Source organism: Ischnura elegans, chromosome 11, assembly GCF_921293095.1.
Source record: "Ischnura elegans chromosome 11, ioIscEleg1.1, whole genome shotgun sequence".
NCBI lineage: Eukaryota > Metazoa > Arthropoda > Insecta > Odonata > Coenagrionidae > Ischnura > Ischnura elegans.
The window spans coordinates 60490537-60507218 of NC_060256.1; the positions used below are offsets into that span (position 1 = coordinate 60490537).

Here is a 16682-nt window from a genome sequence, read left to right on the forward strand (position 1 = left end):
TTGATCTGCCAAATGCCAATTACAATGGAAATACTAAAGGCAGTGACAAGGCTCAAAACTTTGTAAATGGACTAATTAATGAAGAGGGATTTGATCATCTAGTAAAGAGACCCGTGCGTGTAAGTAACATCCTGAATGTGTTCCCTCCAAGGCTATTTAAGGATGTTAAAAAATTTGAGGTTAACCGCACTTCAAGTGATCACTCAGCGGCTTCAATGGAGCTGGAATGGCCATTCGCTTAGTCAAAGAAAAACATTAAAATTCATCTGGAACTATAAAAAAGGAAATGTAATGTGTTTTACAAATATACTGAGAGAAATCTTTCCTAAATGGGTGGGTCATGGTGCTTCTTTGGCTGAAAATTGGGATTCAATTAAGAATATATTTGTCGGGGGTAGAGAAAAATTTGTTCCGAGGACGAGGCATAAATCATTATTAACACCCTTTTAAAAATACTTTATGCCTCAGTATTGGGCAGATTATAGTTTGCTATATTCTTATTTTTGTTATATGGCACAGAGATTGAGGAATTGAGGAATGATCGAGGTGCGGAGTGATCTGAATACCATAACATAAAGAAGTCTGCTGAGGTGACTACAGGACTATTGGGGGAGTGGGGCAGCGTTTGAATCTTGTGTTCGGCTAAGAACTCGTGGTATCCAAGCATTTTGTGGCAAGGTGCGTTGTCGAAATGGAGTTGTCAGGCAATGAAAATGTCTTTTCTCGTTCTGATGACCATCCCTCGGAATCTTTCTAGCAGATCAATGTAATAGGCAGCGTTAGGAAGAGGTGCGTAGCCTAAATATAAAATTTATGCAAAGAATGAATATAACTATCGTAAAAGTAGAAATTCGTGTTGTAAAAGCTGAATATCGTAAAAATTGGTTATTTATCATTAATGATGTATGTAATTTGATTAAATAATGTATGGAAGGAGGTAGATTAGTGGAATCTCAGTGTCTTGGTTTAGTGATTTCATGTAGTAAATACATATGAACATTCAAATTTGTTTGTACAACTCTTGGATTAATTATGTAACTGTCAGCATTGAGATTACTTTGCTCAAGTATGTAGCACCCATCATTTGCCAAAAATACATTGGTAAAACAAGTGGGAAACCCAAAACGGAATATTAATTCCAATGTGGTAACTATGTTCCAAATTATTCATGTCCTACTGAACATCGTATCTGTGTATGGAATAAATCCTATTCTTATTATTAACTGTCCGTCCTTGAGGAACAAATTCCATATGGACCACTTCTTTCCTGTCTAAAAACACAATGAGCCCTGATTTCACTTTTGATTTGCTCATTCTTGCCTTTTTGGGGGTAAACCTCTTCCCGGCCCTCCATTAAGGCCTTAAATCAAAAGTAATAAGTAGGACTGAACAGTCCCCATAGAGCCTCACGAACGGTTTTGTTTTTCTCATCAAGAGATTTTTTCAGTTAAGCATGAAACTTGAAATTTACTCGATCGTCGATTATTTTGACACGGTCGGCGGGCCGAGGTTTACAACAATTGCCATCCTACCACTTTGACAGCTTCGAGAGCGCTACAAGTGGTATTGTGGCAAGGCTTAGCGTTCACACAACCTATTACAAGTGGTTTGATCCCACTCCAAGAAGTAGGCGCGGCAGTGGCGGCTTGCATAAGGACTCTCGGACGCCGCCTCTCCCAAAGATTTGTGAAAGGAAAGAAAACTTAAATACCCATTCAAATATAATAAGGCATCTAATTCACCAAAGTGTTTTTTCAATCGCATACATCGAAAATGTAGCAATAACACGCAAAAATAGCGCGAGAAGTTCGCATTTGTAGCCGCAGGGCGCTGACCAGAGCGTCCCAATCCATCACCATGCAGTTAAATGAAGAGTGGTAGTGGTAGGGGCTGCTGGTGCTATGACGCGTCTAAGGTTGTGCCTTATGGAAGTATTGAGACGCCGCGGCGTCCCAGGAGCATGCACAGAGCGACGTATCTAGTGAGTTGACATCGCCGCGCCGACTGGCGGCGGTATAATCTTTGTGTTGCAGCGTTGCAGAATACCTTGCTTTGGTGACCAGTTGTCTTATTATGAGTAAATTGTTTTAAAGTAATTAGACCTAGTTGTAGTTGAGTTAATCGAGTTAGTGATTGTTAGTGTCACATTGTTAGTGATTGTTTTGTGTATTAGTGAGTCACAATGGTCTTCAGATTGCCATACAATCTCTCTAAAATACAGAAAATATTAAAAAATGTTGACCCCCGGGTGGAGTGTGCCCCTCCCAGCATTTGACTCACGAGCCGCCACTGAGGAGCGGCGCAGGAAATTCAATTGCATTACTCTCGGAACCCATCCTGTATATGGATACCGATTTTTTGGAGGGGTATCACCGTGGCCGACCTTTCCATCCGCGTCGTCATTTGCGCTGACTTGGTCCAATTGTGGCACGTGAGAATGGGATGCTGAGATTGCCAGGGAACCATTTCGGCGCTCCCCTATTCGGCGCCGAGATGGGATGCGATGCAAACGATGCTCCACCCCTGGATCCCTATCACATTTCGCACCCCTTTCCTTTTGCTCCCTCTTCAGGGGTCGCGAAAAGGGTTATTTGACAGAACGTGACCTCGATAGCTAGCTCCCTCTCCCTCTGATTTCGACTACTTTAGGAGCGAATTTTTCTACGTATGCATTCTTCCCTGCATCACGTCTGGTCAACAATCCTAAGATTGAGTTCAGCAGATTCAGGCTTCAATTGGTGGAAGTTAGGCATATTTAAATAAATAAAAGATCGTAGCACTTTTCCACAAGAATTTTTAATGCATACAACGCGTTTCGGCTCACTGAGCCATCATCTGGTCTTGTATGTATTAAAAATTCTCGTGGAAAAGTGCTACGATCTTTTATTTATTAAAAAAATAATCCTAAGATTGGTTTGACGCAGCTCTCCAATCATATCTCCTATCAGCTAATCTTTTCACATCCTAGAATTTATCCCTTTCACATCCTTCTTTACTTGTTCCATGCATTACATTCGAGGTCTTCCTTTTCCATTCTTGCCTTCCACCTGTCCTTCAACGATTGTCTTCATCAGACCATCACGTCCCAAAATATGGCCTAGAGGATTGTTTCGTCTTCTTTTTAAGGTTTTCACGAGGCTTCTTTTCCATTCTACTCTTCTTAGGACTTCTTCATCACTAACATGGTCGATCCATTTGAACTGCATCATTCTTCTGTAGCACCACATTTCGAAGTCTTACATCCTTGCTTTCTCCGCTGTTGTCATTGTCCATGCCTCACTTTCAAACCACATATTTAAGACGATTCAGCAGGAAAAAGGAGAGCGGGTTATTTTCAAGGGCTTCATATCAGGATAATAGGGTGTAAATGTATGGTTTGCGGTAGGGGGAATTGGGTTGATAGTGCGGTCCATTCGCTAGTACGTAAACGATTGCGGCATTGCGAAAAATCCCCTGGACTGGGAATCGAATCCACGGACCTTTACCGATTTATGTGAATAATGCTCCTTGCTATCCCCGCTGCTGTCATTGTCCATGCCTCCCTACCAACAATATATTTAAGTCGATTCAACAGCAAAAAGGAGAGTGTGTTATCATCAAGAGCTTCATATCAGGATGATAGGATGTAAATGTATGGTTTGCGGTTGGGTGAATTGGGTAAATAGTGCGGTCCTCTAGCTGGTACGTAAACGATTGAGGCATTTTACAAGTATAACTTATCCCACAATAGCACAGAGACCTCATACGGCCGAAATAAGAACTACGTAGGCTCCACCTATTCACAAATCGTCTATTATCGCATGCCTACTGCAACTTGAAGCACTTTCAACGCATTATGCATGACCTAACGCACAGCCAATCGCTATCTTTGATGTAATGTAACGGTGACAGCAAAGGACGCAAAATTACTCATTCATGGCATCAAGAGCTATAGAGAAAACTTTGGTGCTCGTTTGGAAAACCATTAAGGATAGTCTCCAAGCTCAGAGACCAATGAGCGATATGGTCTCAGTATTTGCATTATAGAGCCCTCGGGGTAGTGACAGTAATAAGCCTTTGCTTTCAAATGCGAATACACCTAGGAAATTTCAGGATTATTACTTACTCGTTGATTGCAGATTGACGTAAAAGCTAATTTCACAACGCTCATTACATTTAAACATTTATTAAAAAATTATTCATTAACTCCTACTATCATATGAAGCATCGGTGGTTCAGTGGTAGAATGCTCGCCTGCCACGCGGGCGGCCCGGGTTCGATTCCCGGCCGATGCAATTTTTTTGTCACCCTTGGTAGCGGCGGAGTGAAGTTCTTGCCTGCCAAACCGAAGATCTTAAGATTTGTTTGAAGATTTCACTTTTTCCCGGCGTATGATGGCGGTGAATTCTTCTCGGGTTTCCATCCGGGTGAGCTCCATCTCCATCGCTGCCGACGTCGTCAGCGATGGAGATGGAGCTCACCCGGATGGAAACCCGAGAAGAATTCACCGCCATCTTATGTTTGAGTTCCTCCTGGGTGGGATGCCATTATCCTAGGCATGCATGGTCGTGTACGTCTAATTGTTAAATTTTATGATAACTGCGGTGTAAAGGCCAAATAGAGTTATTACGAAATGCTAGAATCATAAACTGGATGGCTGGTTTAAATTATCACGATAGACAGAAAATGAGTTCAAGTGCAAGCGAAAGGCAAAAGTATTTAGTTGTGTTTTCCGATTTATTTACCTACTTTTATGAATGAAATAAAAATTATCTTCAAACATATGGCTTATTTGACACGCTTTTGGTATGTTAAATTCCAGAGGCAGATCTAGAGAAGAGCCATGGGGATTTAGCGTCCGCCTTCGTAACCACATTTACGCTAGACCTAATGGCAATTTTGTTTGGACCCCTGCAACTTTTGATAGTTACCCGTAGCCCCCCCACCTATCGTCTCTATTCTGGAACCGCCACTAGCTGCTATTATTTGTAAAGGTCAAGATAATGTGATAATGCTTGTTCTGAATTGCATCATCTTACGGGGTTTCCAACCGCATTCGTTGTTTATAATGGTAACAGTTTCTGTTTTTGTTGCCACTATAAACAACGAATACGGCGCCCATTCATTACGCAACACCGAGGAAGCTTTCGCCCTAACTTGAAACCTTATTTAGTTTTTATTTTTATCTTTTATCATATGAGCCGAAAATTTTTAATAAGTGTAGGCGGTTTATTGAAACTCACCTCACTGAGGTAACTTGCCTCAGTAAATGAGTTTATATCATCTCAAGATGTTAGACGCAAAATGATTTCGCAAATGTTACATAATCAGTAATTTCTACCCCAATGAGCAAATATCCGGCCAAAAATGCTTACGTTTATCATCGGGTAGAATTCTGGATAAGGGAGCAATTCCGTGAGGCAACTTGGAAATATCATAGAAATTTTGAATTGCTACATTGTGGAAACTCTGAAATTACTAAATAAAGAAGTTTGCGAGAATATAATCAAATGTTAATTTTCCTTTTTCAATTCTTAGGTGCTTTTGATGACAAATCTAACTATATAAACGCAGTTTTGCAGATTTAATTATATTTTTAACGTAGAAATTACCTGTTTTGCCTGTTTGAACGAAGCACTTATGTTTTTTATATAAAGGGTAACTGGTATTGTATAAACTGAAATTGTGTAACACGGGTCTTGGTGCTTGTTAGGTAATAATATCCCCTACCAAACGCCGCGCCGTAGCGGTGGTTCGTACGGTATTGCAGATGTAAGTAGGCAGCAGCGAGGTGTTTTGTGGTTGAGGCGTTATTGCGATATTTTCAAGGAATCTGTTTGCAATTTCTTCATTTGTGTTACTTCCATTTCCAACCAATCCCTGCGTAAGGATTGAACCAATCCGTACTTGTAGTAAAATGCAATGGGTTCATTGCCATATTCATAACAAAATGTTTGAGATGAAAATGCAAAAATAGTCACTATTTGGATTGCTTTTGCGGAAGAATAAAAGTTTTTAAATCGTGTAAATTCACTTATAAAATACTATCAAATAAGCACTATACGTAAACATTACTTAAAGCTAGAAATTAACATGAATTTCTTTTTACGGTGTGGAAAAAAATGCATGCATATAAAATTTTGAAATTTTTTAGACAAATATGTATGGTGTGCAGAATTTAATATTTTTGAAATGAATGTAAAATTAAGAATACAAGGTAATTGGCCATGAAATCGCAGCCCCAAAATTGCACAGTATAACACACCATTGTACAATAACTTAATTTCATTCATGCAAAGCCGGAGAAAAAGTTATTTCTGAACCTTTTAAACCCACAATAAAACGCTCTGCCGGTGTTAATAAATCTCCGCCATATCGATACAATGGAAATGATTAAAAAAATCTAGTTATATGCTATTATATTATGAGGATATAAAGCTTTTTTTTTCAAACAAATTTAACTGGACGCATCACTCCCACTCAATCGGTATTATTCTCTCTTAAATCTTGATGCATTACTTGTTTAGAACTTACGATATTACCTTTAAAATTTCAATGTCCAAAAGTGTGGAAGTTTTTCATCATTTTCCTTAATCAAAAATATGAAAAGTATGCAACGGAGATGAAAGTTAGGGATACTTTACCCTTTTTAAATACAGGAGAAGTATCCACCGCCTACACAACCTTACCCAACGGTTTCGTCAATAACTGTTAGGGGCGTAGAGAAAATGTTAAACGAATCAGGCTGGGAGCCGTTCGAGACTCGGGAGGCTGCGCACAAGGCTTATTCTGCTTAAACAATTAAGAACAGCTATCTTTCAGAGTGACACAGAGGACAAGCTATTAAATTCTCATTATATTTCCATGTCCGATGGAAACGATAAATTCAGAGAGATATTTTGCCTGACGGATAGGTATGGGAATTTGTATTTCCCCCGGAAAATAAAGGACTTATAAATTTCTTTAGAGCATTTCCTTTTTATAAATCGCCTGCGGTTGTCCTAACACCCCCCGCCACAGGTCTATTTAGGTGGATTACGGGATAGTATTTAGATGTAGATGTACCATATTAAAATCAAAATTTCAGCGTAAGTTTTAAACGTTCAATTTGTTTCAAATAAAAGGCAGGTCGAGAGGGAGCGATCAGTTTTCTTTAGTATTTTTAAACATTATTTCGTGCAACCACCTTCAACCCCTCGGTATAAATTGAACCTCTCGAGAATATTTTTGGAATTTCACGAAATGCATTCCCCTTTATTACGTTTCAGGAGGCTGCTTGAAGTGCTTCTTCACCCAAGGATATCCCGAGAAGGCGCACGAGAAGGGGATGATGGCTATCTCCCCTTGACGCTGCCTCGCTTATTCCGTCGCATGGTATGTATTTGAAATTTAAATTCCATTCTCTCCCTCTCCGTATTTGTCTCGGCCAGCGCGAGGAGGAGCTGACCGGGCAAAAAATCGCGCATGCAAAAAACAAGAGACAAACGAGTTTGGGCCGCAGTCGAAAGAGATGGCGCGGAAAGAGGTTGCGTCTCGATTTCTTCCGACACTTCGTTCTTGCGATGGGAAATACGTCTTTAAAGGAGGGCGCTTAGAATTCTGCCTCGCCTGGCCGTTTGTTGAGGGGATATATATCAGCCTCCTTATCCGGCAAACGCCACCGCTTTAAAAGGACACTTCAGTCCCTCTCGTTATTTTGTTATTTAGTGACGTATTTCTCATTCAGAATTACGTTACCATCTTGAAATGCCCCTGTTTTTCAGGTGTAAAAATAAAGCGTACTGCAGAAGCGCGATTTATAATTAGAGTATGTGAAAATCTTACTTCGCATTAAAGCCAGTAGTAGCAAATGAATGCAAATATTGTATGGAGAGCTTCTAAATGCTGCGCGTGAGAAGTACTTAGAGGACTAGCCTGCATTTTTATGTCTCTAATATAGAATTTTGACGTATGATGAAATAATGAGGTAGAATTTTCAAATTTGAGGAGTTGAAAACTGTGTACTCAACAAACCCTACATATTAAATCGAAACTTGACGCACGTACGTGGTGGGAGGGCTCCATATTAAAATGAAAGACCCTTTGTTTCTTCCACAAGTTTATACATTTTTCTGCTATTTTATCACCGGTTTCGGCTGTTACACCATTATCAAATTACGCTTTTATTAAAAATAATTGAACTTGTGGAAGAAACAAAATGTCTTTCATAATTAAACCCTACATACTTATACCCCACAACTTTAAAAGTAAGCACCACCCTATCCATCATGCTCTACATAGAAGAGATATTTTTGGCATAGCCTTGAAGAAACTAGGATTCTTAAAGCGTTTTGTGGGAAATTTTTGCATGAAAAATTGAGTGAGAGATGCTATTTTGTACTCGTCCGGCCACGCCTTGAATACGCAGAGATAATTCCTACAAGATACAGCGCAGAAAGTATTAATCCAAGAACTTAATTAAATACGCGGGAAAGTAGCTTGATTCGTCAAAAAATGCTACGGCGCAGAGGAATTGCTTCCTTTCTTCATCTACATATTAGCCTGTGAGCCATTTCTAGGGTGTTTGGCAGGGGTGAAAATTCACCAGCATGCAATAGCATCTCACATACACACCATAATTATACATAATATCCTATGTGTGCCTCTTTACTTAGTAGAGATATAAGTATGGCCTATCGAGTAGCAATTATGTTATTATTGGCTTATTGGTTGCATATATTGTTTGCAGAATCTAATTTTGCGGCTACTCCGTTTCTCTAATCTAATTAGTTTCGCTAATTCCTTCGATTCTATAAACTGTCCTAACCATTAGTACAACGGTTTTTTTACCTTGCCAAAAGGCACATGAAATACCAGGCCGTGATTTGATTAAACGTTCGGGATAAATTCTGATCGCCAGTTTTGCAATTAAGTATTTTGAGTTGTTAGTTTTTTGTGGACACCTCTGTTAGCGATGCATCTTCATTGATGAATCTTGCAAGTGGACAAGGATCTTCAGTCGATGCTCACTATTTTAGAATGTATTTTTCTTGCCGCGGTCTTATAAAATAAGCAACTAGATGCCAACCAAGAGTTTATAAACGACTAAATATGCGCGGTTTCTGATTGTGTACGCTTATTTTACCGTCGCAAATTAGGTCCGCAAGAAAATAGATCAAAACTAGGTCGTAGATTTAATTATTAAAATCTCGAGACATTCCCAAAGTCCAGTACGGTTTAGAAATCAGTATTGCCTGCACAATCATGAAATTATCAGATGAACTAATATCAATATTTATTGCCTGATTATCTTTTTAATGGTGATGACTGTTGGTTAAAACGGTATTTTTTTGCCTCTGATATTAAATCTGGCTATTAGGTGTATATTTTATCTATATACGGAAGATCGTTTTGCCATGGAAGAATGCTGCGTAGGGGAGTAAGATTAGCGTAGTTGTGAGAATTGATGATTTTTTTTTATTTTTAGAAAACTCATAGTTGGAATCGGATTGCATTTATTGAACCTTAGATGCCTTTGGGATCCTAATTTTACATCGCTGCTGACGAGCAATTAACAGGCCTAAAAAGTATTTCAAAGAGCTGCGAGAGCATTTGTCGATATACTGATATACCAATAGTGGAAATAAAACTCAATGCATTTTCATTGGTTATTCTCCTTTTTGCTTGCACTAGTACTAGACATTTTCTGTCTCATGTGATGTTTTACACCAGCCATCTATAAAAAGGAAAATACTCACATAGCCGTTTAATTCACCCACGGCTCAGCCATCTTACAAGTAAAAATTGTCACTGTGTTGGTGTGCAGGGAGGGGGAGAACTTCGCCACAGGGACCAAACCCCAGCCTCTCAACCGGAAAGCCCAAATCACACCCACATTCACTCACAACAAACAAACAAAACAAGATCCTTTGTGAGGGCTGTAGGGACCTCCACTAAGGATTCTTGCTCCACAAAAAACCGGGAATCTTCACAGGATAGGCCAGCTAGGGATAACCAATGTTTTGCGGAAACACACTCACTCAATAAGCATTCACACACACACAATCACTTATCCCTGAGATGGATTCAATCTTCCGGGAGAAAAAATAGCTCCAACAAGAGCGTGGTCAAGGATCGGCAAGAGGACGAAGAACCACACGTATACGTATTACGGCTACATTGTAGCCCTTTTCAGCATGCTGAAGGAAAACTAAAGCACTCCTAACACAAGGATGAAAGTCAGCCATCTAGATTATAATTATGGCTTTTCGTAATTATTCATCTATCGCCGCACCACTGAAAACAGTGCTATTTTGGCTTTATGTTGGGGTTTTCAGAACACCTAACATTTAAACGTAAACGAACATCCATGCGCTGGATAAAGGAACCCAGGCGAGATTCGAATCCGTGATATACGGTTATGAGGCAAGGACATTACCCGCCTGAGCAGGCAAAAAAACTGCATTGGCCGGGAATCGAACCCGGGCCGCCCGCGTGGCAGGCGAGCATTCTACCACTGAACCACCGATGCTACAGTAAGTAACGGAAGGTATTGAATTATCTTAGTGCTCAAATGTAATGAGCGTTGTGAAATTAGCTTTTACGTCAATCTGCATTAATCGAGTAAGTAATGATCCTGATATTTCCTAGGTGTATTCGCATATGAAAGCAAAGGCTTATTACTGCCACTATCCCGAGGGCTCTATAATGCAAATACTGAGACCATATCGCTCATTGGTATCTGTGCTTGGAGCATATCCGTAATGGTATTCCAAACGAGCACCAAAGTTTTCTCTTTAGCTCTTTATGCCATGAATGATTAATTTTGCGTCCTTTGCTGTAACCGTTACATAACATCAAATACTGGCTGTGCGTTAGGTCATGCATAATGCGTTGAAAGTGCTTCAAGTTGCAGTAGGCATGCGAGAATAGACGATTCGTGATTAGGTGGAGCCTACGTAGTTCTTATTTCGGCCGTATGAGGTCTCTGTACTGTTGTGGGATAAGTTATACTTGTAAAATGCCTCAATCGTTTACGTACCAGCTAGACCGCACATTTACACAATTCACCCAACCGCAAACCATGCATTTACATCCTGTCATCCTGATATGAAGCTCTTGAAGATAACACACTCCCCTTTTTGCTGTTGAATCGACTTAAATATATTGTTGGTAGGGAGGCATGGACAATGACAGCAGCGGGGATAGCAAGGAGCATTATTCACATAAATCGGTAAAGGTCCGTGGATTCGATTCCCAGTCCAGGGGATTTTTCTAAGGTTGAATTGAATTGAACTGAGCGATTGAATCGTTGTTTTTGATACTAGAATAATTCATAGAAATAACTCTAATGGGTATTCACATAATAAAAATAAAAGAGTAGAACATAGAAGTAAACATAGAAGTAAGGAAGCATAGAGTAAACATAGAAGTAAAGAAACAATTTATCAGAACTTATATTTGGAGTATGCCTCTTAGCGAAGTGAAGTATGGACAATGACAGCCAAGGAGAAATCAAGGATGAAGGCCTTAGAAATGTGGTGCTACAGAAGAATGATGAGGAACAAATGGATCGATCGAGTTATTAATTATGAAGGCCTAAGAAGAGTAGAAGAGTGGGAAGCTTCAGAAAACCTCAAAAAGAAGACGAAACAACCTTAGAGGCCATATTCTGAGACATGTTAGCCTGATGAAGAAAATCTTCGAAAAGACCGCGCTATTAACCAATTTCCGCCAGCCGTAAACATACATGTGCAGCCTATCACTCTTAGCATATGCGGATCTTGAAGAAATCCCACATTCCGTATTTCTGTCGAATTGACACAAATATGATGATTTAGTTGCTTTCAATAACTAAATCCATTTATTATTTTGTTTTTGAAGCCTGTAGAAATAATCTCACTGACGGAAAGACATGGTCGCGAAACGGGTATTCAGTATGTATGCCTACTGTTTGTGAATTACGTGCAGGTGTCATAAAAATTTTAATGGATAAAAACAATAAAGTAATCAAGAAATGGCATTTTATAGATTATTTTAACTTTCCTTCAACCAAAATTATGCTTTCCGTGATGACTTATCTTTTCTATCATGGTTTTACGTGGAAATTTAACAGCATTAGATTTTTAACTCACTACCTCCCAGTGTTGCTGAACGGTTGGGGTCATTCTGAAGATAAAAAGTCGATGCAATGCCAACATATTTCACTTGCTCACTACGATCATAAGAACAAAGTACCAAAATATCTTCACAATCGCTAGAATAAATGGGTTTAGTGCTATTTTAGGAAATATATAGGGCATTAGTTGTAAATGGAGGAGTCGATACTAAAAGGAATCATGTTGACAAAATGTATCGATAATTAAAGGAATTCCGGTATTAGTAACGGATTTCTGTTTGTGGGAAGTTGTGGTAGTACGAGTTTGCCAAAGGAAAGCTATCATTTGTGTACATGTTCCTCCTAAAACAATGTGAGAACCGTTGTGTTAAAAGACGGAAGTATCATTCTGAAAGCTAATTGATTCCCGTGGCAGAGGAAGAATGAGCCCTTTCGTTTTTTAAATTTTTATGTGTGCATAAAAGAGCGGACCTTCGAAATTGAATACTCCTATTGTACCTGCAAAGGCGGGTGAGTTAGATAAACGTTTGCCCTTTAGAAACTTAGGGTGCTTAGTGTTATTTTCTATTCAAGCTCTGCGGTTTAATTTTTATCTGCAGGTTTACCACTAAAGTATTTTGAGCATTTTAAGTATTTTGGTTTTTTCAAATTTGCTATCATCAAGGGAAACATCTGTGTCATAACCAGCTGCCAAAAACGGCAAGTTTTCATAGGCGGAGGAACTGTCTACTGGTTCTATATTGATTGGCACATCCGTCATCCCATATCAATCTATCCTCTGCATCAAACTGACCACAATGACCTAGTATTAAAGTTTCATCATTTTACCTAGTATATCAGGTGATGTTGAAGTAATTGCAATAAAAAGAGGAAACATATGACATCAGCAAGAAGTGAGTTGTTCTTTCTCGGAAGAAAAATTTGAAAGCAATCACAATCATAAATGGTACAGCCTACTACAAATATACTACTATTTGTAATCATTGAAATAATGGCGGTATTACTAGAGGTATGCATTGTAACCTACGGAAAAAATAACATGCACATGAGGAAATTGGCGAAAAGAAAAGGATTGCTGTTTCTCCACTATTGACTTCCACCCCTCTTTTTTAACTTCAAAAGTACTGAGAAACATAGCTATTTCGTATCTTGCCATGTTATCTGTCAAGTATGAATTGATTCAATTTACGTATATGTATATTGCTGCAAATTCATTCCATTTTTCATTATTTTAGCAAATTAAAGTCAAGTAATTATTTATTTCTGGTGTAATTTTATTAAATCTACTTGACATAATGAAAAGTAAAGAATACTTTGTAATCACACATAAAAATTTAATGTATGACATAGGTTTCAGCGTGGAACGTCATCGTCTGGTGACGTCACGTCGACCAAACGATGACGTACCACGTCGTCACCAGGCGATGAAGTACCATGTCGTCGCCGAGTGACGATCGAAACGTAGATCGTACATAAAATATTTATGTGTAATTACAAAGTTATCTTTACTTTTAATTATGACTTAAAGTCATATTTCAGTGACCGTATAGAATTATACGTACCGTGTAAATAATAATCGACCGTATTGTAATGTCCAGTATAAGATTGATACTGGAAAGGAAAACATATACTGATAGGAAACATGACAGAAATTCTGATAAAAGAAACTCAAGAAGTTGGGCTGAAAATCAATAACGATAAGACCAAATTTTTGTCCTTCGGTCGAAACCCTGATACTACTAAGAATTTAACATTGTCCCAATAAACCAATTTCAAACAATCCATTAAATACATTAATTCTAATATAATACAACTAAATAATGAACATTGACCCAATTTAACACTCTCCCTTTTAAACCACTATGTAATTAATCAATAAGTGATGCACACTTCTTCCTAAAAAATTTCGCAGTTGTAGAGAAGATCTTAAAAATAACTTCAGGCAGGTCAGGTATATAGAGCTTAATCATGGGTTATCGACAAAAGAACGGAAAAGAAGTTAATTGTCTTTGAAAATAAAGTGTCAAGGAAAGTTTTTGGACCAACAGGAGAGAATGGAAGCTCGAGAAGTAAACACAACATGGAAATCAGGCACCTTTTCGACTCGCCAGACGTAGTGGGTGAAGCTAAGACCCGTAGATTTCGATGGGCAGGGCACATAATTCGAAGAGAGCAAGCGGTCCTATTAAAACCAGTCTGGGCAGAAAACTCTGATGGAAGACGACCTCTAGGAAGACCGAAAAAAATACCCAAGTATGAGGTGTTGATTTATACGGGAAAAATGGGAGTCAGCGAGGTGGATGTAGAAGCTAGAAAGAGTTGGAGGCAGACAGTGGGAGACATTTGTCTTAAATATATAAAAGTTGTGGTCGCGGGCTCAAAGTGACTTTTGTGTTACGTTTTGACTTGCTTGTCATTTGTTTACTGCTAACTCCAGTAAGTGGACGAGTTTCTTATGTTTTCATAACGTTCTGTTTATGTTAATGGTCCACTGTGCTACATTTTTGAATAAGTATTTAGGAGAGGAAATGAATTGCCGAATAAAAAATATAGGGTGCCATTCAAAAAAGACATACCGCTGTTCATATCTTTGTAAATAACAAAGCTACAAGGAAGGCAATCATTCTGATTAATGACCCCCTGACGGATAATGAACATTTGCTTGACACATTTTGGAATTTGCGTCTGGACAAAAAGTTATTTCGGGTGGTCAAGAAAAATGGGACACCCTGTGTATGAACTCGGGAGTGAGTGACTATATAGAAATATAGAACGTGAACTGAAGGTGGGTTGTCTCAGAAGAGATATGTCTGATTTGTGCAATCTTTTCAGAGACCCTAATCTCGGAATTGCCTTGCCTCACTTTCTCCCAACCTTGGAGAGAACGTCCTGAGCGATAGTGGATTTCTTCTGTTCATACTTTTTACGTTTCCGGGGCCGTTGCATAATCAGCGAACAACCATTAGGAAGCTGTGCGAACTGGTATTTGTCTCGCCGGAATCGCGTGGGAAACCAATTTCATTATGCAGGTATAGAGGAGAGCGTGTGTTCGGAATGGAGTCTTGGATCTCGGATTTGGTCGAGAGAGATATAGGCGAACAACGGAAAACTAGGGTAAGGACAGAGAGCTATCGACTTATTTAGAATGTAAGCGATTACACTCTCCGTGTTCCACCCACGAATGCTGCAGTGGAGGAATCTTCAGTCGGCCACTAGATATGCTGTTACCCTAATGCGCACACTACCTCTTATTAAGAAGAAATAAAAAACACGCTTTTTCCAAAAACTGCTGACCAGGTGTGTCAAAAATGAGTGTAAAAAAACTAATAGGTGGTTCATAGAACTCAATTAAAAATATACTCCCGAAATAAGAACTCCAAAACTAAACTTGAAATACAAATCGGGTGCTTTCTGTTCTGGTGCATTCATGCGACTCACGAGTCGACTAGTGTCGACTCGCGGTAACTGTTTATAACTCTCCAATTCCTGCGCGTTATCGTTTGTTTCTTTTTGTCGCAACAGTCGGCGACACACATAGAGTGGAACATGAAAAACCTCGACGCAAGTCGACTTGTGTTGACGTGTGTCGATGAATGGAAAGCACCCATCTGACAGCGATGTCCATTTTTTGGCCGTGCATGCCAGCTAGAATGAATGTTTATTGTTTTACTGACAAAATCCTTTGCGTAGTAACAATGTAAAAGTTATAAGCTCGATAAACTCACTGCGAGGGCAACGGCTAACATTCAAAATAAGTCGATAATTCCCTTATGCATACCGAAATGTGTACAAGATTTTAGAATACGGTCGATTATTATTTAAATGGTCAATTATTATGTTTACGGTATATATATAATTTATGTTGTCTCGGGGTGGGTTTCAAGGACGTAAATTAATTAATAACTTGAACCTTTAAAACATATGTATTCTCTGTAGGCAAGTTCACAAACTGAAATTTATATTTAAAAATCAACAAAGAACAATACTCATGGTAACTCAAAAAATAGGCATTGAAATTACATTCAAATAGATTCCAACAGCGTATATATTATCAAATTCAAATAGACGTAATATTAAGTTTTCCGCAGTTTTACGAAGTTTAGCGAGAACGTAATATTACGTCATTATCACTAAAAGTGTTAACAATTAGCCTCTGAATCTATATTAACTATTGCACTTCACCTCTTTTTTCACTTCATTCAAATATTAGAATGAATCGTATAAGTATCGAATCGAATCGTAATCGAATGAGTTGGTTGGTGTAATATTCGGAGACGACTTCAAGGACATCTTGAGGTACCTTGAAAAACGCAGTGGATGCAGGGAAAATCGTGAATCCTCTTCCATACCGAGAAAATTGGGGGACACGTAATCTGGAACATTCGTTGGGACAGGCTGGCCGGGTAGATAGTGGGCCGGTTGCTGTTCCTCTCTCCTAAAAGACTTCCAATACGCAGATGGTAACGGATGATATTTTCACCTGCCCAGCAAACGCGGCGCCCACCTGAAAGCCAAGATTCCATGGAGAAGATTAGGCGAGAATATATCAGATATGCGTAAGAGTCGCTTGGATAGATTTATGGTGTCTAGGGGCAAATTTTTATCG

General features: G+C 39.0%; 2 non-coding genes across 2 annotated transcripts; one reads left to right on the top strand and one right to left on the bottom strand.

Moving 5' to 3' along the window:
* The first annotated feature begins 4203 nt into the window (after nucleotides 1-4203).
* On the top strand, nucleotides 4204-4274 carry Trnag-gcc. The gene has a single exon. It is a non-coding gene; the product is annotated as a tRNA-Gly (tRNA).
* A 6144-nt stretch (nucleotides 4275-10418) lies between these two features.
* Nucleotides 10419-10489, bottom strand: Trnag-gcc. Its single transcript has one exon. It is a non-coding gene; the product is annotated as a tRNA-Gly (tRNA).
* Nucleotides 10490-16682: the final 6193 nt, after the last annotated feature.